Below are 27,315 nucleotides of genomic sequence, written 5' to 3' on the forward strand. Positions count from 1 at the left end.
TGTGCATTCTTGATGCTACACTGGTATGAAATATTCATTTTGCAGATGAGAAGGTATAAGCCCACTAGGTGAAATGACTCCTTCTGGGTCACATGATCACATGACCTGGGGGACCCCTTGCCCCCCAGGAGCTCTCACCAGGACTGGGCCCCAGCTCTGGAGGACAGGGGCCTCCCTCATGTCTCCTCCTGCACTGTTGCCAACAGCAGAAAAACAGGAAAAGGTCATCATGTTTGAGTTCCTTCGATTTGCTTTCAATTCCTTTACTCCCCCACTGAGGTCATCTTTGTGGACTAGCTCTGTTTCCAGGGTGTACAGAATCTTAATTTATCACCCCAATTCTCTGGAAGAAGACTTAAGAGTTCAGAGCAAACAGAAAGACGAATGTTTGCTTTGGGGATCTTTCATCATTTTATCCTTAGTAATGACCGGAGGAGAAAAGGGGTTTGCTCAGAAGTTATAAATAGTCATGCAGAAAGAAAATGTCGTAAAACAAAACAGATTTTAAGAACTCGGCGGTGGTGTTCTAGAGTGAATAATTGAAAAATCTTTGGATTAACGTTGATGATCAAATCATGAGCAGATTTAAGATTTAGAACTCAGATCTTCTGCCTAAAAGCCAGGGCTGATGGAACCTGAGCTTTTAGGTGGCAGGGAGGAATATAATTTTTATTTTCAAGAAGCTCATTTTATTCTGAAGCTTTCTTTGACTGCAAGAAAAACTTGAAAGTTTAATTATTACATTGGGCTTTGAAAATGCCATGACTATTTATATCTTTCCTCCCCCAATATGTGTCCAAGGTGTAGTCATGTTCATTACATTTTTGAAGACTTGTTTTGATTTACAAAGTTCGTATTTGTTATCAAAATGAAAAATATTTAAAATGATAAGGGCAGTGCATACTCAATTCAGTAAGACAAAAAGAAGAAAGTGACCACCTGTAATCCCACTACCCAGAGGTAATTACCACTGTTAGTATTTGATGTATTTTCTTCCGAATGCACGAGCATGCACGCGCGCGCACGCACACACGCGCGTGCACACGCACACACACACGCACACACACACCACTACAAGAATGGTTTGTCTGGTTGGGCTACATGTGTCTGTTTAAGAGCATAAACTTAATCTGAATCCTATCACTTACGAAACGTGTAACGATGGGCAGTTTCTTAACCCCACTAAACCCAGGTTTCCCTAACTGTAAACTGTAGTAAAGAACAATTCCTGACGCCTAAGGTGATGGGAGAGTGAATGAGCGTATGCATGTAAAGGCTTATCACAGTGTCTGACACAGTGAGCAGTCAACAGATGGGAGCCATTGTTAGCTTGTAACTTTCTCTTGTCACTTCAGAAAACATGTAACTCAAGCAGCCTGTTGGTAACTCTGAGAAACTACCCAGTTCTCATCAATTTCATCTGTACCTTAGTGAGCATTTGCATAGATGTGAACACAGGTTAGATTCCTTTTAGAGTCACTGTTAATAATAATGCGTCCGCATACTGCAGGCTCTGTGCCGGCACTCCACGCGTGTCAGCACGGTGACAGCTCACGACACCTCTTCGCCATAACCGTCATTATCCTTAAATATAGATGAGAGAATTCAGGCTGGCAAAGAAGAGACAGGATCCAAACCCAGGCCCCTTTTTCTTCCTGGGCTGCTCACCCTGACACAGCCCAGTCCGAAATCCCAAGCACATCCTTCCAGAAGTGCTGGGATGAGTCTGAAAGCAACTTCCTGGCCAGCGTCCAGCTGGTTCCTAATAGAGCAACAGCTATCTGCTAGGCAAGGAAGGCACCTGGACCAGAAATCAGGAAACCTGGGTCCCTGGAAGTTCCTACATCCTTCTCATTGCATTCTTTTCCTTTGGAGAGGGTGTAATAATTATCTATCTTACCTTTCTCGTGGGGATGAGGTGATAGAGGAAAGTGATGATACCTAATAATATGATGGAAGTTGTAAATAGCAATGACATTATCTACCTCTCAACCACCATGGCTGTCCTTAATGATGTTCTCCTGGTAATTCAAAGTGTGTTTCCCCCCTTGTTACATTAAGGACTCTTTCCTGATCTCACCAATATCATTCCTTCCTAACCAGCCCACCCAGGGAGCATCCGTATCTCATCAAATCTTGACCGCTGCTCTGGTTCCCTCTCTGAGTTTTATCCACAGTCTCCCTTAATCCCAATTACTCTCTGTGAAAATTGGAAAGTAACTGCAGAGTTATAGCTCCCCTTCCTGTCCTTTCCCCCAGACATACATTTATAAATGGGTTAAACTCTCCACTCCTGGCATAATGTTAAATGTGCCCTTTTTGTGGCGCAATTTGTAAAGAGTATGGCTTTTGTAAACAACATGATTTAGATGTCCCCTGAGACTCTGGGAGGAATCCATTTTTTTCATTTGTGAGAAAATTGTTCAGGGCTTTATCTGGTCCCTTGCTTTTCCCAACTGGGACCTTCTCCAGCTACTGGAGAGCAATGGTGGACCAGATCAGAACTAGGGTTGGGATCCTGGAGTTGCTTTTCTGGAAGGACTTCCTAGAGTTGGAGAGCACGGGACAACACTAACCGTTCAGTGTTTCCTTAATGTAGTTCACTGACTTGTAAAGAGGAGAGGTTTTGATATATCATCATAAGACAGAACAAGTCAAGGTGAAGCCCTCGATTGAACGGTAATTGCTTGGGAATGGAAGAAAGGTCAAAGTGGCTGAACTTCATGATGCAAAGAGTGATCATGGGAAGAGAATTATAAACCAAGCCAGCAAGGTTGGACAGAGGCGAGGGACTTCAAGGGAGCTCTAAAGATGATTGCAAACCTATCCTTGTAAGAAGACGTCCGTCAGAGAGAGAAACAGAGGACACAAAGGATATTTTCAAGGGTCCCAAGTTTTAACAGTTTATGTGTTTTGTTTTCTGCGTAGTTATTTGCCTATGAAGTGTAGATAGGATTTTTATAAAAACTGAGTAGCAAGTACAAACTAAGGTTGTCAAACTTAGCAAATAAAAAGTTCCATACAATATTTGGGACTAAATACTAAAAAAGTATTCATTTTTCACCTAAAATTTTAATGTTAGTGGGTCTCCTATATTGTATCTGTCAACTTTAGTACAAACCTGTGGAAGGAAGGGCAGCAGCCCCAAGGAGATGAAGACGCCCGGGGAAAGGAATCATCTCTAGGATACTGCCCCCTTTTAACTCTACTACAGAGTCTATTGAAGCCCTTCGGGGTAACTCAGTGCTCACTATTGGAAGCCAGCTGACAAGGCTGAGGGTTGGGCCAAGCCTGGAGGTGGGTAGTGGCTACAGTGGGTTTTCTGTTTCTGAGTTTGTCCTGGCCCAGCCCCAGTTCTCAGGGGTAGGTCAAAGTAGAAGACCCCTGTGGGCTGCAACGAGTCCAGGGAATTTGGGCTGGTCCAGGGAACAAGGCAAGGGAGCTTGATGGTACAGGCAAGGGAGGTAGAGACAAGGATGTGCTATTATGTCCTTGAAGGGAAAACGTCGAATCATGGGCAGTTGACAGGAATACATTTCACGGGATTAAGGCTGGGTGGGATTCTCTGCCAGGTTAGCCGGAGTTCATGAATGCCTCTCGCAGATGGTGGGACTGTTTTGTTTTTATACGTAAATTATGACATGGATTTAGGAAATCAGATGGGAGGGAGTCGCTGCTTCACATAAGTGAGGTCATCCCTGGGGGAGTTTCAAGATGCTGGGGAGGGGCACTTTAAGCCAACCTGTGTGAAGTCTTGACTGTGAAATGGGGGAATGAGCTAGGCTGTAGTGAGAGAAAAGGACAGTGTAAGATGTTCAGGAGGCCGTGAAGACTAAAAATCAAAGTGAAGTGAAGTGGGGGTCATCTACACCTTGGAGTGACCAAATGTAAAAGGTACAGTAGTTGCTGAGGAGATTTTTACAGGCAGCAAGGCGGGGTGGCGGCGGGGCTCTGGCGGTGAGGAACCCGGCGAAAGGAAATCCTTTTTGTAATTAAGGAATTCTGTCCTTCAAAAGGCACCACCAACCCCTTACTGAGAGTTTCATCCCCTGGGAGCGCTAAGGCTCCAGAGATGAGTAAATTCCAGTTTCGGCACTCAAAGGACTGCCAGTCTAGCAGAGGCAGAGAGCTGTAGACAGAGCCATGCTGGAGTTTTATCAGAGATACAGGGAAAGTACGGGCCCGCAGAGACTCCCCTAGGCCAGGCGCCATCTTGTCTTGCCTGGGTGCATACAACAGCTTCCTCACCCCTGTCCCTGCCTCCATCCAACTGGCCTCCCCGAAGCCGGCATGATCGTCTGACATGGAAATCCGTTCATGCATTGCTCTGCCAAAAGCCCTTCAAGGATGAAGCCCAAACCACTTCCTCACAAAGCCCTGCTTCTCCAGCCCCTGTCCAGTTTTCCACTCTCCTCACTCCACCTCCAGCCGACCCCACTTGCAGCCAGGCTGAACCTCTGTGAACTCAGAGCACGGCACCCGTGTCTGTGCTCTGGACCTTTGCACTTGGCAGTTCCTCTTCCCGGAGTCATTTCTTCATCGTGCTAACGCCTGCTCACCCCCATGGCTCAGCTTCCAGTCACGTCTTCCGGAAGCCTTCCCTGACCTTCCAGGTCTAATTAGGTGTCCCTGATGGACTTCTCATAGCCCCTGAACTTAGCGGTTAGCCCACACTGCATTGGAACTAACGCCTGTTGCTATATTTGTCCTGCCACCATCTCTAAGCTCACTGGACCCACGGTCCGTGCCGCTCATCAGTGTTTTCTCAGAACCTAGTGTGGCCCTTGGCTCGATAATTCATACCCTAAAGTAAACTCATTTGCTAAATTAGACTTTTTCAGGGTGTTGGAAGAGACTCGTCCAGGTTCTCTTAGGTGATTAGAGTCTATCAAAAGGATCTCCTCTGTGTGCAGGCAACTAGAGGTTTCCTCAGAGCTCTGGAGTGGACATGAGTCATCAAGACGGCCTTTGCAGCAGCGGGGGATTTTGAGCTTAGTGTCGAATGTTCTCCAAGAGACCAGGGTAGGGAAGAGGGTGTTGCCCGAGCCAATTGGCCGCTCACAGCTGTCGGGTTCTTTTGTTAAACATCAGTAGTCTCCTATTATCAGGACAGGTTGAGAACGCTACAGCCTCAGTGCCAGGTGATAGGTTACCATGAAAGCAAGTCCTTGACTCCTGCCATACTTAGAGAGCAGGTGTTAGCAAGTAGGCACAGAAATAGTCCTACCCCCTGCTTGGGTAAATTTGGTACATCTCCCCTGCTGTTCTTGTTGGCGCTCCATTGGGCCCCTTCCCAGCAGGTCCACTCTGAAGGGCATGCAGTAGTCCTCTGTGGGCAGAATCACCTGATTTTATCATCAGGCCCAGTGACAGAATCCTCCGTTAACTGGTAGGACCCCAGACATACGGAGTCCCTCTGCCGAAGCACCACACCCTGGACTCTTACAACTCAGCAGGCAGCGACAGAGGTGGCTGTATGAACCGTTCTAACCCACTTATCTTAAAAATTTCTCATTCCACGGAGGAAAAACAGTATTTCTAACCTTCATTTCAGTAACTGCAGACCCTTGTGCTGCAGATTTAGGTAGTGACATTTCAGATGTCTGCTGCTGGATGGACTTTGGTAAGTGTCGTTCAGATGCCAGCTCAGCCTCTGGAGTGTAGATTACAGTTGTCATCGCTTGATAGCCTATATCAAAATATTTTAAAATAAATCTCAGACAATATGAAGAATGGATAGGGACTTTCCAGGCAAGGGACAGACATAAGCAAAGCTCATGAGTGAATTACAGGTAACCTTTTCTTAGTTGATGTGAGTTAAGCCCATGCAAATAGACCTGAAGGAACTTAAATGTCAGAGATTCTTTCCCATTAAGGTCCATAAGAGTGGCCTGGCATCTTTTTTCGTTTGTACAGTGGGAATAATAATAGTATCTCCCATATGCATATGGGGGGGAGGATTAAAAGACAATACAGAGAAGAGCTTGGCATGATCCCTGGTGTACAGTAAATGCCCAATAAACATTAGCTACAATAGTTTTTACTGTTGTTGTTGTTAATACTAAGATAGTAATAGTTGCTTTCCCAGTGCCTAAACCAATACCTGATTCACAGTAGGCACTCAGTAAGTAGTTTCAGGAATGAATGTTTTTTGTTTTTGTTTTTGTTTTTGGCCGCCCCGCACGGCATGCAGTTTCTTAGTTCCCTGACCAGAGATTGAACCCACGCCCCCTGCAGTGGGAGCACGGAATTTTAACCACTGGACTGCCCGGGAAGTCCCAGGAATGAATGTTTTATATTCATTCATTCAACACCTATTTACTGGGCCCAGTGCTAGGCCCTTGGAATAAAATAGTAAACAAGGCCGCAGTCTCTAAGGGTAATCAGACAAGTGAATGGGCAGTGGGGATGCTATTGAAGCTGTAAGGAGGGCCTCAGATATATTCCAGGGGAGGCTCAGGGTGGGATCCCCAGAGATGATGTCTGAGCTGAGCCCAGAGAGGCGAATAGGAATTGATTAGAGGTGATTCCGGAAGGTGGTTAGAGTGTGGAGGCCAATCCCAGCTTAGATGTGTTAGGCGCCCAAGGCAAGATCTTTCTTACAGTTCTGGGCAGGTAATTTAGTTCAGGTACTTAGTTCATATCCCAGAGATGCTTCAAGATGCCTGGAAACTCAAATTAAGTTTTAGATTTTCTCATATCCAACCACACTAAAATCATTCATGGATTCTGACTGTAAAAGACGGAGAGTTCTTAAATTCTTCTTAAGAACTTAAGAAGCAGATGTTGCCACCAAGTCTGGAGAATGGGAGATGGAAGGGATCTTTTGGTTTTCTGGTTTGTGTTAATGTTATTTATGCTATATCCAGGAGTGTAGGCTTTTATTCTTGGACTTCCAGTTCTTGCAACCGATCTTACTGAACCTGTTGAAGACCTCAGGTAATCACTACATGCCCTTTTTGCTTCCACTGTGTTTTTTAATCCATGTTCTAGATGAGAGTTCACTTGATTGGGCCCCAGGTTGTCTGTGGTTGCTGCAGGGGTGGGTGGGTAATGGACTAGGGTAGAGAGTTAAATAAATTCTTCCATGGCCTTCTGGCTGTTTCACCGTATCTTTGGGGTAGAAGATAGAATCAGATGAGGGAGTATTTGTAGGCTGATAGCCAAGTCACCTGGGAAGCCACCAGTGAGGAGGAGCTGGCCTTTGTCTAAGTTCTTCAGCTTTCCTAGGACCAACATTGACATCACTTTCACTGGGCTCAGGCCCCCAGTATTATATTGGGTTTATTTTAGATTTTCAGGTTCCTTTCATTGTGCATGGATATTTGAAGGTTCTGGTTCTAGGTTAATTAACTCCCACTTGAACCCCTGCCATGACTAGACCACACTCTCAAGTGTTTACTAGCAAAGTATCTTAGAACTCATACATTCACTTACCCATTTGTCCAAAGGTTTACCCAACAAAGATTTACAGAACACCTCCCAGAAGCACAGTGCCGTGAAAAATAAGGAAAGGAGAGAGAATGGCAACTTTTATTGTTGATAAATTTTTAATAGCTCGCGGTGGGGTGTCTCGACCTCAGTACTCTTGCTACTGACATTTTGGATGGATAATGCTTTGTTGTGGGAGCCTGGCCCGTGCTTTGTAGGATGTTTAGCAGCATTGCTGGGCTCTATCCACTAGATGCCAGTAGCCCCCCTCCCCACAGCTGTGACTATCAAAAATATCTCGACATTGCCAAATGTTTCTTGGGGGTCAAAATAGCTGCTGGTTGAAAATCACTGGCTTACGATATCAGGCATCATCCTATACTGTGTGCTTCATTTTCTCATTTAATCTCCCCTTTTCAGCAAGCCTGTAAGGAATATAGTTTGAATACGAGAATAGGAAGTGTTAAATTACCCAGAGTTCCATGCGTAATAATTACAGGATTTGGACTTTAAATCTAGGTCTTCCTTATTGTACTATATCCCCAGACTGCCATGCAACACATAGTCCTAACTCCAAGGAACCCTACACCCAGCTGGAGAGATGTGATATGAATCAAATAAGTTACAGTTGCGTTCATTGCAGAATAAGTGATGAGAGCACGCAGGAGAGAGGCGCACTAGGGGAGTCACAGGTCACATCCTGCAGAGGTTAGAATGCTCTTGGAATATCTGTGGGTAAACACTTTGACTTGGATAGTGATTTTGTGTTGAGCAGTGACAGGAGGTGAGATTTGGAAGGGTAGCATTGGACAGCAGTTAAGAGGAAGAGCTGGTTCCAGATGCAATCTTTTTGAGTTCCAGTTCTTCTGCCTACTAGTTGTGTGACCATGAGCTAATTTAGGTAATCTTCTGGCCCAGTTTTGTTGCCTGTAGGATGGGTTGTAAATAATAGTACATAGTCTTAAGATTGTAATAAGGATTTAATGAGTTACTACATAAAGGGCTTAGAACAAGATCCACCATCCAGTAAGTGCTCAATAGATGCTAGCAAGTTAGTACTTGATTCTGTTGGACTTCAAGCGTCGGACTTCAAATACTGTAAATAATGGGAGCTTTTGAATCAAGGCCTGCAAAGATGCTCCACAGGTATTGCAGTCCCCCTTCCTGTGTTCATGGCAAGATCATAAATTGGTATCTTTGGGTCGGAAACCAGTCTCTGGCTCTAGACCTTCTCCTAGAGTACCAGTTCAAATGGTTCAACACCTCTGTGGGCGCTTTGGGTTTGAAGCATCGAAGACATCTTTGCAACAGAGATTCAAAGAGGGGAAGAGGCAGCTTGGACATCTGTTCAGACATTCATTCACTCATCCATCCATTCAATCAACATTTACTGAATACCTTTTTTATTCTGGGCATCACGTTTCTATTAACTACATCTGGAATGCCAGTAAGTCACCCCTCTGCCCATGTGTCGGCTGCAAGTTTATTGGATAGAATTGTCACTCTTTAGTTTTAAGACAATTCAAAGTTATTTCTGTGGCTTGTGTTAAAATCCTGAGGTTTCTTCTCATGCTCCCCTTGGTACCACTGCTGGGCTTCGTATTTATGGAGATCTGATGGCCCTGGATGTGGTTGGGGATCTTCTTCTGGGAATTTCCTCCTTCTTCCTCTCTCCAGCTTTTTATAGCTACATAAGGTTTAGATCTGTTAGCAAACACTTGGGTAATTATGCCCCTCTCTGTTTATAGACTCAGGATAAATTGTCCTAATGGGAAAATATCTGTCCTTTGGCGTAATTTGGACCGGCTTTTAATTTTTTGTTTGTGTGTGGTTCGTTTGCCTTTCTAAAAATCATTTTGATGTCTGTTTCACTTATGAATCATCTATTGTTGATATACAACAGCACTCAATAAACCCCACTAAAAATCTTTTCTTGATCTAAAAGTAGTTGACGCTGGGAAAATGCGACCCATACATATGCCTTTCTCATGGATGCTGAATTAAAGGAAACAGTTGGATTTTAAAACTCTTAGGGAACATCTGATAAGAGGCCCATAGAAATGACCCACCAGAGCCTTAATCACCAGCATGCTGGAAAAACTCAATTCGGCTCAGTTTGCCTTAAAGCATCAAAGTCATACTACATTTGTATTCATTCATTCAACAGTCATGGAACACTTAACTATAAGCAAAGTTAGAGTATAGATGAATAGCTAAGTGTTTCTAATTAATAAAATAGAGATGTACTTTGATTCGATTTTTAGCTTTGTGGGAGATAGCAAGGCATACTTCTGATCAAAAGGCAAAGTCAGTCCTTCCTTCCTCTGCTATGCAACTGTGCCTCCCAGGCAGTGTAAACCTGTAGAAGACTTGGTTTTTAATCAGTTTGGGCCAACAAGAATAAATACTTCTTTTTGCAATGTTTCCTCCCTCTCAAGAGCTAAAAATAATGAATGAGAGGCAGTGGTGTAACAGTTAAGCACACCCTTTTGATTCAGACTAAATGGGTTTGAATTGGGACTCCAACATTTACTAGCTGTGTTACTTAACCTCATTGTGACTCAGTTTCCTTGTGTTAGAATAAGGCTAATAATTATATCCACTTCACAGGGCTACTACAAAAAATAAATGAGATAGACAATCTACATAAAGTAGCTAGCACCGTGCCCAACATAATTATAGGAAGAGTTTAATAATTCATAGCTATCATTATCATCATCAACTAATATTTGTGTGCTCAGTAAACAAAACGTAATGCTGTCCTGGGACTTTCCTGGCAGTCCGGTGGTTAAGACTCTGTGCTTCCAATGCAGGGGCCGTGGGTTCAATCGCTGGTCGGGGAACTAAGATCCCACATGTGGCACTGCAAAAAAAAAAAAAAAAAGGTAATGCTGCCTGTGTATAGAAACAATATAGAGGAGTGAATCTATAAAATATGCTTATCAATGTCTGAAGCTGGGCATATTTTTAGAGATACCCACCCAATAAACAAAGGTCCGATGAGATGTGGGCATATGTTTTAAGAGAGAATGATATTCTTTTGGCACTGTGTTTCTGAATTAGGGAACATGTATGCTTAAGACCACTGCACGCCCCCCGCCCCCCCATTCAATGGAGTAATGAGGACTGCAGCCCTAGAAGGGAAGGAAAGGAGTTCTCCAGCCTGGCTTCTGCCTAAACACACAAGACTATCACTGGGATGGAGTCTGAGAGGTGAAGATTGCACAGTGATGTCAATGTCAAGTCAGTGACCATTAGCATCAAGCACGTATTCTTTGTGTCTGACCCAAATTTCAGTGTTGCACTTTGAGTCTCTTACCTCTTCTGTCTTCTGTAGAGATGAAGAACAGCTGGTCGGTGTCCTCTTTATAATAACCTTTCAAGTGGGAGGAGAAGACTGTTAAGTTTGCCTTTAGGCAGTTTTTCACTCTAGACTAAACAACTCCAAATCCTTTAACCTTTCCTCCTAGGTTCTATTTTCTGTCTCTTTAATCATTTTGGTTTTCCTCTGGAACCTTTCCAGTGTCTCCACGTTGCCCTTAAAATAAGGGGCCTCAGACTGGACCTACCACCCTATTAAGAGTCTATCCGCTGCCAAATTCTTTATTATGGGGGAGAGAGAAATGGGGAGAGAACACTTTTCCTTTCATGTCAGACTCCCACCAACTGAATTCACCCCACTGCCGTGTTGCCTATTTCTTATCAGTACAACACAGATTCCTATTAAATGCACAATCATCTGTGATCCTCACATCCTTGTCAGTTATTCTCCAATCTAGATATTAAGCCCCGTTTATGCCTGCCATTTTGATCATCGCCCCTCAGGATACTACTTTTGTAATCAGCCATCATGCTGAACTTGAAACTGTTTTACATGAAACATTTCCTTCATGTGTTGAAGCCAATTTGGATTCTCTCAGCATATTGGCAACTCCCATTCAAATTAATATTACTTGTAGGCTCTGGGTGTGCATAGAGCAGTTTTAAGTATTATTTAAACCAGACCTAGGATAAAGTTGGAGGCCACATTTTAAGCACCCTTGTTTACTGAGCCACTGATCTCTTTTCCAGTCTCCAGTGAAACCCAGTGAGGGAAAAGACAGACCAGATCATATCTTTCTGGCCTGCTGATGAGAATGTCATATGCATTCAAAAGCCTTCCTGAAATTAAGATATTATACAGATGTGGTCAAATTTTAATTCTCAGCACATACACACCCTAAACGGAGCTTAGACACAGAGTGGTGGAGGAAGAGGGGAATATTTATTTGCGTTATGCTTAAAATCAGCATTGATTTGCACATCATAAATTACATACCAGATGGAAGGGGTAGAGGAAGTTAGAAGAAAACCGTCAGTGGAGAAAGCAATCAGAAGGAAGAAAGGGAGCACTTCTGAAATTATTATTCGAAGATTATTCAATTTGAACCTAATTCCCATAAAGCTTACCAGATACTGAGATGCCGCATAAAAGTATGCTAATGAGTCCACCAGGACTACCACCTCCTGGCAGAAGAGAGGAAAAGGGGAAGTGGGGAGGAACTAACATTCTCTGGGACCCTTATAATATTTGTAAGGCAGTCACTTTCTATTAGAGAGTTCTGATACACTTGGCTTTTTCTAAAATCATCAGTTTAACTTGCTTTGACCCAGGAATTGCAGTATTTTGAGGACTGGCTTGTTCTCACTGGGCACGTGTACTGTTCTCCTAAACTCCATTGTCATTGTTGGTTGCCATGCCATACCACTTTGAGATATACTTTAGCCTGGGGTTTTGTTTCCTATTAGTACCTCCAAAGGAGGAACGCCACCGCCTGGCATTCCTGCCCGTGTCTGTGTTTGCTGTTGTGCCAACCTGAATGAAGCAACTGGGGGTAATTTCAGGACTGGCGATTATGATAATTATTTACCACGTGCTCCGCTGGCTGCCTCCGAGAGTGGGTAGATGTCCAGGCCAGCCTGGACGTGGGTTGGCCCCTCCCAGATTCTAATTACCCTTTCCAGTGGCAATAATGGTCCCGAGAGCGGAAGCCTTCTTTCGCCTCTTCCTTTTTAATTAATTGCTTTGAATTCTACCAGATCTGTCTATTGCAGAGCTGCTGGATGCCCAGGAAGAGAACCATAGCTTAGAGACATAGGGGTGGACAGTAGGACTGGGACAAGAGTCTGGCATGAACCCCGAGGCGTGGGGGTGAGGGTGTGTGCCTGTGTGGCGCAGGGCTTCAGGCTGTGGGGAGATCTGTGCCCTTCAACCACAGGCGGTCCCCATACCTCTAGCTCCCCCTGCGAGCTCCAACCTGGATCCCTTTCCAAGCTAGGTGAAAATGTGTTTTGAGCAGAAGTTCCTTAATCGTTTGAGGTTTGGCACAGCGATGCTTTTCCTTTTCAACAAGTGTTCAAAGTGGGAAAAAGGAATAAAATACAATTGAAGTTTTGAAAAGCAACCTCTTCGCAGATCTCACTTCAACCCCCACCCCCCTCTCTGCCAGCCCCCATCCCTGCTCTAAGAAAAGCAAGCACTCTTTTCCTGTCTTCTTTGTATTCCCATTAATTTAAGACAGGAAGCCCTCAGAGGGTGTGATGTAAACAATTCGGCCTCGTGGGTCGGGCTTCCTCATCAGTTTGCAGCTGGAGATATGGCTACGCGGCCCAAGCCCATTCATGCCTCTCTGGGGGATGACTTGTTGACTGAACCACGCAGAAGACGGGAGGGGCGCGGGATCGGGAGAAGGTGTAAAGGAAATGCTTCAGTTGTGCAGTCACCGGCGCTTGTAATTCAACAGTGGTAAATTCGGTTTCTCCAGCAGAAGGAATCTGACTGCAGCCCTCTGGAAAGTCGTCTGATACCCCGCCCGGCGTGTGATGGTTGTGATTGTAGTTCGGGGCTCCCCGCCACCCCACCCTCAGTAAGAACCCGCGCAGCTGCTGATTATGAAACGGAGTGGTTATGAAATGAATTGAAGTCGGGGAGGTGGAGCTTCTCGCGGCGGCTGGAGGGAGAACTTCTGACCGGGCGAGGGTAGCTGGGTAGGGCGTCTTCTCCTCAAACCTGCTCCCAGTTACGGCTGGAAGCACCGCAGCAGTTGATACAAGCAAAGGTGTCTGCGTCAGAAACCCCAAACTCCCTGAAACCTCTCCGGGGCGGTTTCCTTTTTCCCTGCGAGGGGAGTGACCGGGGAAGGGGTTCTGGAATGCCGTGAGTTTTGACAAGTGAGCAGGGAAGTGACGAGCCGAGCCGGGATTCCATTACAGTCTTTTCATAACCTCCCAACCGGGGCTGGAGGAGGGAGGAGGGGATCCTCCCACAGACCTGCAGCGCTCGCAGGCTAGCCGTAGGGACTCCTGCAGCAACCATGCTCCAGAAGGACCGTCGGGGGGCGCACCGGGGAGCCGTGTCCCAGGCCGGGCGCCCGCGCTGAGCAGCCCCGCCCGCGGCCAGCAGGTGATTAGACTCAGGCTCGGCCCCGGGGCGTGTGAGCCCAGCCCGGGAGGATTACCCGGGGCCAGCTGCTCCTGACCGAGCCTCCACCGAAGGCGTCGAGAGGAGAACCACCCCCCCGCCGCCCCCGCGGAAGGTGACTTCACAACTGGAGGTAGGAATCGGCTTAGCAAACAAAAAGCTCAGGCGTCCCCATCCGATCCGGGTTGGGGTGCGGATCGAGGCTGCATCCACAGATGTGGAAATTGAGCCGCAGCCTCCGAGAAACGCGGCAGCCAACTAACCCCCGCGGTATTGATCTCGCAGATGACTTGGGTGTCTTGTTTTTGGCTTGGGGGATTTGCGTGTTTAGAGACGGTTTGTGCTCCTTGGGAGGAGTAACCGACATGGAACTGGTTTGTCAATTACTAGACAGAAGGAGGCGCCCGGAGTGTGTGTGAGCGGCGGGGCGGGGAGCGCTGGGGGGTTGGGGGAACCAGGCACAAGTCCGGAGGGGCTCCAGAGCCACGCTTCTTACAGTCACCTCAGAGAAGAGGTGCTGAAGCCCAAGAAGGGAGAGGCGGTGTCCAGCATCCCAGGCAGCTGTTACACTGTCCTCATCCCCGCGCCCGCCTCTGTCTGTGACTAGCAGGGGATGAATCTGGGGTAGAGAAAAGCTGCGGCTTCTCCCAGCAGGAACTGTTTATGATCCCTCAAATGATCATAATCTCCTCTGGAGACAGATCTTGGCCCTAAACTACTAAACAGCCTGCTTGGACAACTCCCTCAACCCTGATTCACAAAATGTTTTGGTTGTAGTATCCACAAATCAAAGATTTTAAAGATGAAGGCTGTTCGCGGAAAGAATGACGTTTTCTGTCATGCCGCAATTCTCTAGTAAGCAGTTTGTAAACACTAGGAGTGAAATAAGTCAAATCTTGTCTCATGAGATGGGGGGTGGGTAAAGAGGAGGGACCTACAGCTGTCACCCTGGGAACCAATTCCTGCAGAACAGATTCCGTGTATGTAAATAGTAAATGCCTTTCATAAAAATAGGTCAGGCTGAGTTTCATATGGTCGGGGGGGGGGTGGCATAAACTCTAAATAATGTGGAAGTATCTTTAAATACACATAAAATATAGTACTTTCAGACTTCGCACTCCTATACTGTTCTGCAAGTCTAAATTCACTTTGCAAATGAACCGAAAAGTAAGGTACAAGGGGATCTCCCTACCGCCAAAAGTTCATCTGGCAGTCATATCCTCACTAACCTGTAGACAAACGTGGCACTCTTCTCTTACTGAGGTGTTAACAGGACCCACCCACAGTTAGTTGCCTTCAGGACTGCTAGTCAAACCCGTTGTCCCTCAGGTGCTGCCCTGGGGACCCGTGAGTACGGTGGGCTTTGGGAAACCAGGCCAGTGTCAGGTTCTAAAGGAAAGAAAAGAGTCCTCAGAGTGTGTCACACACAGAAGCAACAGAAATAGGATGTACCAGGGAAAGTGATGGGGAAACCAACGTGGACTCAGAGTCTCAGGCTTGCCCGTGAGCTTTCAGCCTTGATCTCTGTGAGCCAGCGCGGCTGGGCGTAATTGTCTGAGGAGATAGAGTCAATCTCTTCCTAATCGAGGGGGAAAGGAAGACAGCCGGCCTAAAGAGCAGTAAGGTGTTCCACAGCTGCCTATCTGTTTGCCTTCTCTCTTCCGTGAGTTGCCTGACACCACCCTTGGCGCAACTCCCTTTTTTTTTTTCTTTTTTCTTTTTTTGCGGTACGCGGGCCTCTCACTGTCGTGGCCTCTCCCGTTTCGGAGCACAGGCTCCGGACGCACAGGCTCAGCAGCCATGGCTCACGGGCCCAGCCGCCCCGCGGCATGTGGGATCTTCCCGGACCGGGGCACGAACCCGTGTCCCCTGCACCGGCAGGCGGGCTCTCAACCACTGCGCCACCAGGGAAGCCCCGCAGCTCCCTTTAATCCTCTGTTCCTACTGATCTCCATAACTGCAGGCAGGTCACACTTAAGAATTGTTTCTTTGAAAGGAAAGAGTGGCCCCATTCCTGCCTGTTTCCCGGGCCATCGAGTTCTCATCTCCCCTGCTCTGCCAGGTGTTCAGCCTTTGCTGCCTTCGTCAACTCTTCTCCGTTTCCCAGAGAAAGCGAGTACCTTTGCCGCCTTCTAGAAGCAGGTTCTCCTGATCTTTGCCTGGGTTGTCATTCTGGAATCTGATTCATTGCCTGAGCTTCCCTTCCTTCCTTATCAAAGCTATACATATACATAATTTTAAAGCCAGGTAGTTCTACAAGACTTGTAACTAGAAAGAGCAGTCACTCGGCCCACCTCTCTCCAACCTCAACTCCTGTGCCCCAGAGGCAACTGCTTCAACTCTGTCCGTGTTTCTGAGTAGCAGGTGCGTCCTGGTCCTCCTGGTTCATCCCCCTCGCAGAGCCCTCTGGCTCCTTCGCTCTGGATTTGCTGCTCTTGGGGCCCGAGGCACAGCGTTATCCTGGAATCCCCTTTCATCGTCATACCAGGGATTCATTTTGCTCCTTCTCATGCGGCATCACCTGTTTTGTAGACCCTTATCTTCCTCTTTCTTTGTTTCTGATATCTTGCTGGTAAAACATCTTCTAGAAGTTCCTGAGAAGGGAGTACACGGGAGATAAACTTTTTGAGATCTTCCAAGTTTGACTGATAGTTTACTGGGGTATGAACTCTACATTGGAAATCCTTTTCTGAATTCCGAAAGCAGTGCTCTTCAAGGTTCAGTAATGCCGTTGAGATGTCTGTCATTCTAACTCCCGATGCTTTGAATATAATCATTTCCCCTTCTCTGAAAGAGTTTCCTGTCTTTGTACTGTCCTTTCTCTCTGTAATGAAATCTCATTATAATATACCTTGCTGTGAGTCTTTTTTCATCCATTTATTGGCTTTCATTGGACCTTCTTAATCTGGAAACTCATGTCCTTCAGTTCTAAACTATTTTCTGGAATATTAAAAAAATGATTTTTCTCCTTCTCTCCTGGAACACATATTAAGTTGAAAGGCGGCCCTCATAGATTGACTCTCTAATTTTCTTACTTTTTCTGTTATATTCCCTATCTCCTTTGAAACCAAATTCCACTTCCTGGGAAATTTCCTCATTTTCTCTTCCAACCCATACATTGAAGGTCCATGTCTGCCATCAAATTTCTAATTTCCAAGAGCTCTTTAAAAATCTCCAAAGTTTTCTTTTTATAACCTCCTGTTCTCATTTCACTGATGAAAGCCTTTCAATTTTCTGAGGATCTCAGTGGCAGTTTCTTAGAAGCTTCCCTCTACTCCCTGTTCTGTTTCTTTTCCTCTTAGTTTTTGTTTTGTTTTGTTTTTGTTTTTAAGTCTCTTACATGTTAAAGGCTTTCCTCAAATGTCTGATAATCTGGAACTGACTACTGAAAGGTTAACGAAGGTCTGCATATCTGGATGGGGCTGATACCCAGGAATAGGTCCACCTTACCAAGAAGAACACCTAGAACGGTGTTTCAGAATCTGGAACAATTCCTGGCACACAGTAAACTTTCCATTTAGATTTGTCAAGTAACTGAATGATGTAGGATCTTGCTAGGGCCCAGGTAGCAGTGATTATCAAGAGCTCCCCAGGTGAGGCACTTGTGTGGCCGGCCCTGAGTACTTCTGCTGTAGAATTGTCCTGTTGAATGGTTTCATTGAAGGATTTCCACCTGTTGGTGGAAGATCTTTACTTCTGCTGTAGAATTGTCCTGTTGAATGGTTTCATTGGAGGATTTCCAGCTGTTGGTGGAAGGTCTTTCCTCTCAAAGGAAACTGACCAGGGGAAGAGAAATCCCCATACCGAGGGGGAACTGGTGACTGCCGCATTCTGTGAGCCAGACTCGGACCGAGACCAGGAGTCTAGCATTTGGTATGGAGACCTTCTCTGATTTCCCTGTGTTTAAAGCACACCCCTTGCCTCAGCTACACTTAGTGTCTCGGATTCCACAGTTGTTCTGATTCAACAGAGCAAACAGGTCTCAGAATTGTAGGCAGTCAGTTGGGAGCCAGGACTGAGAGAGGTGACCTGGGGTCTGACAGCTTCAGGCACGGTCTCCAGCCAGCCCTACTGCTCTCGGGCCCCTGACCCCTCAGTGCCTGGTGCCCCCAATTCCAGAAACCCTGGAACTCTGTGGCATGAGTCCCTGCCGGCTTCCAGGCTTCCCATCCTGCTGTGCTAGGTTTCAGCTTTCTTTTGTCTGTTAAGTCAATTACCATGGGTTAGACCACTTCCCAGCTTCCAAAAATTTTGTCGCGGTCATTGTTTCTTCTGTTCTCTTTGTCTTTGAGAGTTTAGTGAACCCGTCCCCCCATACTTTAAAAAATTCCTTTTCTCTCATTTCAGTCCATCACATTTACTGGTGAGTGACTCTCCCTCCTGCTCTCAGTTCTTTCTTCTGTATTTATACCCCTCTGCCGCAGGTGCCCACTTGGGACAGAATGCTAACAGGCCACGGTACACTGTCAGCTCAACAATAACCATTATAAATGTCCAGACCCTGAACAGAGTGGTTCTTGGGCATTTATACCAGGTATGTTAGCATCTTCTCTATCAGGTCAGTGATCCTTCTTCCTTGTAGGTGTGGAGTATCAGGCAGAGGCACTTCTCAGTGTGTTTGACGCTGTGGCTTATCAGAATTCTATCTGTGAGGATAACCGTGGGGCACACGGACCCCTCTGAATATATTCATGTTCGTTTCCTTCTGTCCTCGCCGGAAGCCCATTGCAGGCTCAGTGGTCACATGGACCCAGCAGCATCCATTATCTGAGGCGATGAGTTCACTCCAATTGTGGTACCTCCTTTCCATACCCCAGAGACAAGTGTAGGAAAGAGTATGCGATCCAAGTCTGGGCAATGAGGTGTGAAGGAATGTCTCTTATAGAGCTCCTAGGGAAGGTTTGCTCATTACTAAGAAAAAGACACACACAAAAACAAATGAACCCTTTGCTTCCTTGGTACACTGCTGTCTAGAACGGCTGTAGGCATCTTGCCACCAGCCTTAGGATGAAACCAACATGCATGAGAGAGCAGATCCCAGAGAGGCGTCAAGAAGCACCATCTTTCTCTGCACTTCCCATCATGTGAGATGATTAATTTCCTCCTTGTTCAAGCTATTCTGAATCGGGGTTTGGTATCATTTGTTGCCAAACTGATACAGGTGGATGTCGATTTACACGGCGTCTCTTTTCCAAAAGGAGTGAAGGCAGACCGTGGGCTCACCTTAAGGAAGATCTGAGCTGCCCGATTCCTCATTCTGATTCCAAGCAGGATTCCTCTCTACTCTACTGATTTTCCAGGCAGATGAAAGTAATTCTGTCTTCCAACTTCAAAGGAAGGAATAACCAGTGAGACATTTTGAGGGAAAGAGAGGATTCCTTTGCTTTGGAGATTGCTAGTCGATCCCAGCGAGAGAACGTCTTGGGGCTGCCCCAGAAATGAACACCGTTCTTAAAATGAGGAGGCCATGAAGAAACCCCGTGCACTCCAGCCTGTGAAAAAGCCAAGCGCGTACCACTCACTCCCTCGGGGGTGGAGGCTGGCAGGTCTGTCTGGACACTTGGTATCATTTCCTCTGTCTTCCACCCTTTGTCTTTCGTGTATCCCAGACTTGGGGAAGCTTGGACGATGAAATAAACTCCGGAAGTGCTCAGTGGAATGCAGGAGAAAGTAGACGGACCGTTCCTGTTTTCTCCTGTCTGACTCAAGTGGCAACGACACACTGTCTTTATTTTTATGAACAGGATGCCCTCCTGATCTCTTCCATTCCCAGTATAATGTCAGCCTAAGGGAAGCCTTTGATCGCGCTTAGCGTTATACCATCATTTTCCTGCTTGTATCTGCATCTAAACCAAAACTGTAAGGACAGGCACTTCATATTGTAATGTAGCCAAGATTTATTGAGCACCTACTACTTGCACTGTTACAAGCTTTACACATATGAACTTATCCTCACAACAATCCTGTGTAGAAGGTACCACTATTATTATTATCCCTGTCTTACAATGGAGATCACTTGAGGCACACGGTATTTGGGAAATTGCTCAAGGTCGTCCAGCTTTTCAGTGGTGGAACAGAGATTCAGATGTCGGCAGTCTGGTTCTGGAGGCCATTCTGTGCTATATAGCATGTATGTTTCATGCTATATAATTCATCATTACAGCCTGAACACCCTTACACCATCTGTAGTATGCAATAGGGATTCAAACGTTACTGTGACTGAATAAACTCAAGGATTTTTCAGTCATTACTGACTTATTAATTTTAACGGCAACATGTTTCCCCATAAAGTTAAAGGACCATAATCTGTTTAACTATTTCCCCAGGACTGGACATGTAAGTCGTATGGCCTAAGGTATCTGAGACAGGGACCATCCTGAGAAATCTCAGACATGTGGTCCCTAATTGGGAGGTGACCAGGAGACATCTTTATTTATTTATTTTATTTATTTTTTTTTTTTGCGGTATGCGAGTCTCTCACTGTTGTGGCCTCTCCCGTTGCGGAGCACAGGCTCCGGACGCCCAGGCTCAGCGGCCATGGCTCACGGGCCCAGCCGCTCCGCGGCATGTGGGATCTTCCCGGACCGGGGCACGAACCCGTGCCCCCCGCATTGGCAGGCAGACTCTCAATCACTGCGCCACCAGGGAAGCCCCAGCAGACATCTTTTAACCCTCCTCTTCCTCCGCCCTCCCTCACGCATTACTCTCCCCACCCTCTGTCACCCCGAGGAGCAATCCTAACTCTCATCCCAGCTCCAGATTCCCGTTACCATCATTGGTACCCTGCGTAAAAGCAGATGGCGTTACAAAGGCTTCAGTATTCCATACTGCTAGAACTTTCTCCGGGGGTCTCTGTTAAAGGTTGAGCGTTAGTTGGCAGGGAATTACCGTTTGAACTGTGGATCTCTGAAACGCCGCCTGCCAAGTGCCGTTTTCCAGGTGGTTTCTCATAACAGGTCGTTTTGCACTTTTGAATCCAGAGATAATATATCTGACTCTTTCATTTGTTTTTTAAGACTTTTGGCTGACCTCTGGGATTCTTGTTTTAATTGCCAACTGATAGAAAATATAAACGGAAAAATGTGCTCGCGTGCAAACTTTGGAGTTTGTTTTATCTTTGGAAATTGGGGGTGGGGTGAGGGAAGAGGATTAAGGAACATTTAGACAATTTTGTCTGGTGGGTTGTCTTCTTGACAGTTTCACTTGTTAGGCCCTAAGTAAACAAACACACCGCGGATCATGTGAGCACCTTGTAGATGTTACTTGCAGTTTAAACAGTTTCTGTTTGTATAAATTAAATCATACCTGAGACATGTTAGAAGACCTTGATGTTTAAATTTAGAGTAGTCCTATGGTGAGATCCTTTGGTAAGATAAATAATCTTTTTTCCTAGATTTTTTCTAGGTTTTTTTCTTTTTTTACATTGGAGATGTGTTGGGGACAAGTCAAAAGACATATTTGTCCCGAATACATCTCCAGTGTCTATGCACGTATGCATACGTGTGTGTATGTGTGTTCTCCTTCCTCCCCTAACCCCTGCATTCATTCTCTGCCTTCCTCTGTACCAAGGGGCTTATACCTATGAACTACAACACCTGGACTCCATTGTCCTGTTTCTGGTTGGGTTCAGCAATGGGAGATGAAGGCAGGAGGAGAGGGTGTCGGGGTATTTATCCTCCTCGCTGCTGTCCCCTCAACCTTGCTGAGGTCCTGACAATGACTGATTTCTCTAAGCACTTATGGACAGCTCACTTTCATGGCTCCAGCATTTATGGACAGCTCACTTTCATGGCTCCAGCTCACACTGTTTCTCCCTTGCCCTTCAGACCTACAGGTAGTAGTGATAGTTTCCCAGCTGTTGCTAGTTTCTAGGTGCTTCCCTGTAAATAGTCCCCGTATAAAACTCTCTCTAGTTCAGCCCTTTTGAGTGTGTCTCCTGTTTCCTACTGGGAACCCTGGCTGACATAGTGTGTGTCCGTCTCTTTCTCATACAAAATCTTGATTGTCATGTCTGGCTCTAAAACGCCAGTTGCATTTACTGTAGCACATCTGAATTTGAATCGTATCTTGTCCTGTCCGTGAGTTGTCATCTTATTCTTGTGTCTCTTCTGTCTTTTCTGTTAGATGGTGAGGGACGGGGGTGTGGATTATTCTGCCCTCTCCCTATAATGTCGAGTACACTGTTCTACATACAGAGGTCACAACAATTGGCAACTCCTGAAGTAAGATAATAGCATACACATAGGAGGGCATGTATAATGTGGGTATGATATATCTGTGATTGTTGATTTTTTTAAATACCCTTTATTTGTATCTTTATCAGTTCATTTTTTTATGAAGTAAACAATGACCAGGTATCAGTTATAGGCAACTTATTATGCTAGGTATTTACATTAATTTTTTTTCAGAGTTCTTAAAGATTCCTAAAGGGGGTTTCAGAAAGAGCTGAAATAACAATTTTCAAGCTAGAAGGAATCTCAGAATGTAATTTAGTTTCATCACTTTCAGGCGGAGCTTGGGCTCAGTGGTTCAGTGTTTTTTTCTGGGGCACAGGTAGTAGGTGGTCTGGATGACGCCAGAACTTGGTCCCCTGACTCTCTGCCCAGGGCTTCTCTCCCCATCTTCCTCCAGTCGGTCAACCTGCTCACTCATAGGTGCTCTCTGGTGAAACCAACCTCCATAAGGTACCCCTTAGAAAGCCTCTCTGCTGCCCCTTATTGCTTCCCTCTGTGTTGCAAATGCAAACCAGATCGTCATGCTCTGAGCTCATAAAAGGGCCTAATAGGATGCAGACGGTGGATTCTAACCCAGGCTCCAACCTTAGCCCCACGTGTAGACAGCTGGGGGAATACTTGGGCCAACCCGCAGCCACCCTTGGCCATCTCCCTACACCAACTTGAAGCTTTAAGCTTTGGAGCAGCATTTTACGAGGGGGTATGAGGGGCTGGGGCTGGGGTAGGTGAGTGAGTGGCAAGTCCTGTGGTTATTGCAGCCAAAGTCTCAGGCCTCATCTGTGGGGATGCGATCCCCAAGTCAGGCCCGGCTGCTTGCAGGGCCTTTCCTGTGGGGGGTTTGCCGATGGGCACTGCTCCTGCCATGGTGGCCCTTCCTGCATCCATTTAGCACAAGGACCAGAGTATAAGGTGTTCCCTACGAAATCAAAACCCTCTGACTCCGCTAAATCACAGCTTAAAGTTGGTTTAAAATGGATACGAAAAAGCCTTTCCTTAATGGACGGAGAGAAAGCAGATTGGCCTAGGTCTGCGTGTGATAAGACGAATGTCGGTAATTAGGGTTTGTTTCTCCATATGTTACAGGTTTTCACATATGCAAGCCAGCTGGAGGCTGATAAATTGCTACAGCTCACCTGTAAGACTTAGGTTCGGGAAGATCAGGGAAAGAGAAGCAAGGGATGGTGTCTTTACTGAGTGCCTGCTCTTTGTCAGGCTTTGTCCTGGCAGCTTTAACTAAAAGATCTCACACCCAGATAGCTAAGTGTTATGCCCATTTTGTAGATTTGGAAACTGAGGCTCCCAAGGGCTGTGACCTTCCCAGAAGTACAGAGGTAGGGTGAGGTGATATGTCATCTCCTCAGTTCTGACTGTACAGATAAACCTGGTCAGTGAAGTAGTGACTTTCCAAACCCAGCTGGCCCACATCCTTGCTAAATGACTCTGGGCAAGGTTAGTTTCTCTGCCTTGGTTTCCTCAGCTGTAAAGTGGGGATCATGTGCATTGCTCCCTCATAGGTTGGTGGTAAGGATCAAAGCACTGAGTACGAAGTGTTCATCTCTGTGCCAGGCACATAAGCCCTTAATGAAATTTAGCTCCTGGACCCCTAGAGCTGGGTTTGTTGCTTCCCCTTTCTGGATGTCCTTTGTCAGCTATCATCTCTTAACTTCCCTGAGTCGTTTCCTCAGTCATAAAACGAGACTTGGGTTAAAGGTCAGTTTTCTGAATGGAGAAAAACCCAAGAAGAATGAGGCAAATCCCCATCTTTTTTTTTTCTTTTTTAGTATAGTTTCTAGTGCTTGTTATCATTGGTGGATTTGTTTTTTGGTTTGGTTGCTCTCTTCTTTCTTTTTTTTATTACTTAAAAAAATTTTTTTTAATAATTATTTTTTATCTTTAATTCACATTTATCTTTAATTCACATCCCCATCATTGGCCATTGATGATTGAACTCAGTCTCCAGCGCCTCTCCCTTCCCCAGAGGTCAAGGGGGTGGGATTGAAAGTTCCAACCTTCTAATCATGCCTTCAACACCCTCCCACCACCACCCCGCACCCCTGCAACCAGCCTCCGTCCTTAAGGACTTTCAAGAAGTCACCACATTATCATCGACTCAGATGTGATTGAAAGGGATTTGTTAAAAAGATACCTGTTTCACCTTTATTGCTCTGGAGCCATTTCAGGAGCGAACTAAGGAAAGATGCCCCTATGACTCTTACGTAGGGAATTCCAAGGGTTTTAGGAGTGCTATGCCAGGAACGGTGGGCAAAGACCAAATATTTATTTCTTTCTATAAATCACAATATCACAGTGTTGATATATAGTTATCATCATTATCATCCTCATTTTTTCCTCCTTCCTCACCCTTCTCCTCTGAACTAAAACTCAATGGCCGCAACAAGCACCCTGTACGGCTTGGAGCACTGCTCATTGTTCCTTTCCACGTAAGTCACTGAAATAGGTAATGGGTGGGAGCTCAGTTATGCTCCCAGGGTATTTAGGCCCTTCTTCGGAATGTTCCAGAAAATTCTCCCTCTCCTACATACAGACTTCTCTGGCTCCCATTGCTGTTGGGAATGCCTTTAGCAGTGCTAGAGCTTAGAGGGTGGGTCTCACCCCTTCAGAAGGTGGTGGTGGCATCTGGGAGGATTCATGACCACACAGCTGCCGGGGAGTCTCCCCGTTGCAGCTACTCTCCTGCCACTCTTCAAGGCACCACACTGCAGCTGCATCAATTATCTTTCAAAGAAGAAGACAGACAGACAAGACAGAAAGTCAGCGTCCTCCCAGCCTGGCTGGTGTGGCACCTGTCCTGTGGGAGAAGCACCTGTTTCTGGGTCCTCTAGACCCAACCTTTCGGATTTCCCTGGCGTCCCCCAACTCTACCCTGGGAAAGCCCACGTGTGATTCTGTACTACATTTCCATGGCTGCCCTGCTGAGGAAGAAAGGCAGATGGGGGCAGTGTGGGAAGTGAAGCTACCAGGATTTACCTCGTTAAGCCCAACTCAAATATAAGGCACGGTCCTGCCCCCCCAGTAAAAAAAAGATTATCACCAGAAATGAGGGAATGGCCTTATATTTAAGTCTTTACAAATTCTCTCATGCTGTGGAAGGATCTCACAATTATTTTGAACATCAAAGTGTTATTTAGGGAACACACATTAGCCTGAAATGACCTTCGTCAGTGCTGGTTTTGGATGCTTTAGAGAGGTCAACGGAGGAAATCATATCTTAAAAAAAGGTTTAAAAAATCTAGTAATATTCCTGGGCATCTGACCTCACAGTAACAAGTGTTGGATTTCTTTGTAAACAAGACTTTTAAAGATCATTTAAAAATGGAACAAGGCAAGAACCTTATGCAAATAACTGACATGGAAGTAAAGGGGATACGTTTTGGAAAACTCAAAATGTAGCCATAATCACAGGCAGGGTGTAGAAAGGCCACTGAAGACTTTGAATAAATGTTTTCCTAATGTGTGAGAGTCAGGGATGGGAGGAAACGAGAAACATTTCTAAATTAGCATTAACTTATGCTGTTTACATAGTACTTGTGTATATGATATTCTTGCACATACATGTGTATTGCTACATCAATCACTTAAATAGCATATAGTAAATATTTAAAATGTTACGTTTTTAATACCTTAGATGGAATGTTTACATCTAATGATACAGTCTTTCATTTACATCATTCATATTTCTCTAACCCCCCTGCCCAGTTTTTTCAACTATGTTCTGATTGGGACATAGGTTGCTTGTATTTGGGCTCACTTCATGACCCCGCTGAGATGGCCTTTGTTCGCCTCTATAGGAAATGCAAATTAATGTCAAGAAGTATTTTTATAACACATGTTGTTGTCACCTTGAATTGTTGCTTCAGTAACTCCACTCTTGTTTCTTACTTGAACTTTCTTGGTTTGCAAGTGCCAAACCAAAATAAAATAAAATGAACAGGAACGCAGAGCATTAAATGGCTCAGATATATTTACCCTAAAATCAGTAAGCGATCTAACCTGAGCAAAGGGGTACCAACTTATATTTAGGGGTCCTTATAGCCTTATATCCACACATACGTGGTGTCTGGAATTGTTCTGAGCAGATTATGAGGAGTGTGGGCTGTGTGAAGCTAGAGCCCTTGACACGGTTGATAATGGTGTGAGCAGAGTCCTGTTCATGGAGAAGTCGTCTACTGAGAGCAGTCAGTCTTGGGCCGCCTGTCAACTTGTGGTTTTGGTGAAACAAACAAGAGAATTCTCCTCAGGAAATATCAGGAGGCTAGACCTCACTCCTCCGGCCCCTCTCCGTCCTCCACGTAGGAGTGTGGACAGGTGTCCTCCCCAAGAGCACCTGGCCAACAAGTGGAATCACAGCCCAATGGGGGCATTTCCACTTGGAAAAACCACATCTCCAACAAGAAGCCACCTTACTGAAGAACTTTATCTTCTCGTGAGACATATTTTCCTAGAAAATGAACACAAGATGTGTTTAATCCCAATGTGTCAACGTGAACGGGCCTGTCATTGTCCCCTCGCTTCCCCAGAGCATGGCTTTCTACCCTTTTGAATGTGACAAAAATTGTGGACCATTTTAGTTGTTGAGAAACCATGCCTGCCCCCAAAACTTGCAATGTTGGTATTAGTCAGGATTCTCCAGAGAAAAAGAATGGAGAGGAGATATATGTGTATAGAGGGTGGGGGGGAAAGGGATTTGTTTTAAGAAATTGGTTCATACAACTGTAGGGGTTGGCAAATCAAAACTCTGTGGGGCAAGCCAGCAGGTTGGAAGTTCAGGCAGAGTTTCTGTGTTGCAGTCTTGAGGACAATTCCTTCTCCTTTGGGAAACCTCAGTCTCTTTTCTCTTACTGCCTTCAACTGATTGGATGAGGCCCACCACATTATGGAGCATAATCTTCACAAAAAGTCCACTGATTTAAATATTAATCACATCTTAAAAAATGCCCTAGGGCTTCCCTGGTGGCGCAGTGGTTGAGAGTCCGCCTGCCGATGCAGGGGACATGGGTTCGTGCCCCGGTCCGGGAAGATCCCACATGCCGCGGAGCGGCTGGGCCCGTGAATCATGGCCACTGAGCCTGCGCGTCCGGAGCCTGTGCTCCGCAACGGGAGAGGCCACAACAGTGAGATGCCCGCGTACCACACACACACACACAAAAAACCCCTCACAGCAACATCTAG

General features: G+C 45.8%; 1 protein-coding gene across 6 annotated transcripts in view; it reads left to right on the top strand.

The window, feature by feature from the left end:
• The window catches only part of PDZD2 (PDZ domain containing 2), a 377,353-nt gene that overhangs the window by 174,386 nt on the left and 175,652 nt on the right, over positions 1-27,315 (top strand). The window contains exon 1 of one of the 6 annotated variants that reach the window (XM_079916134.1): positions 13,196-14,024. The exons of the other annotated variants lie outside the window; for them this stretch is intronic. The gene's annotated coding sequence lies outside the window, so the exon portion shown is untranslated. Of the gene's footprint in view, positions 1-13,195; positions 14,025-27,315 lie in introns of those variants that run through there. 6 annotated transcript variants of the gene reach the window in all.

Source organism: Stenella coeruleoalba, assembly GCF_951394435.1.
Source record: "Stenella coeruleoalba genome assembly, chromosome: 3".
In the NCBI taxonomy this organism is placed as follows: Eukaryota; Metazoa; Chordata; class Mammalia; order Artiodactyla; family Delphinidae; genus Stenella; species Stenella coeruleoalba.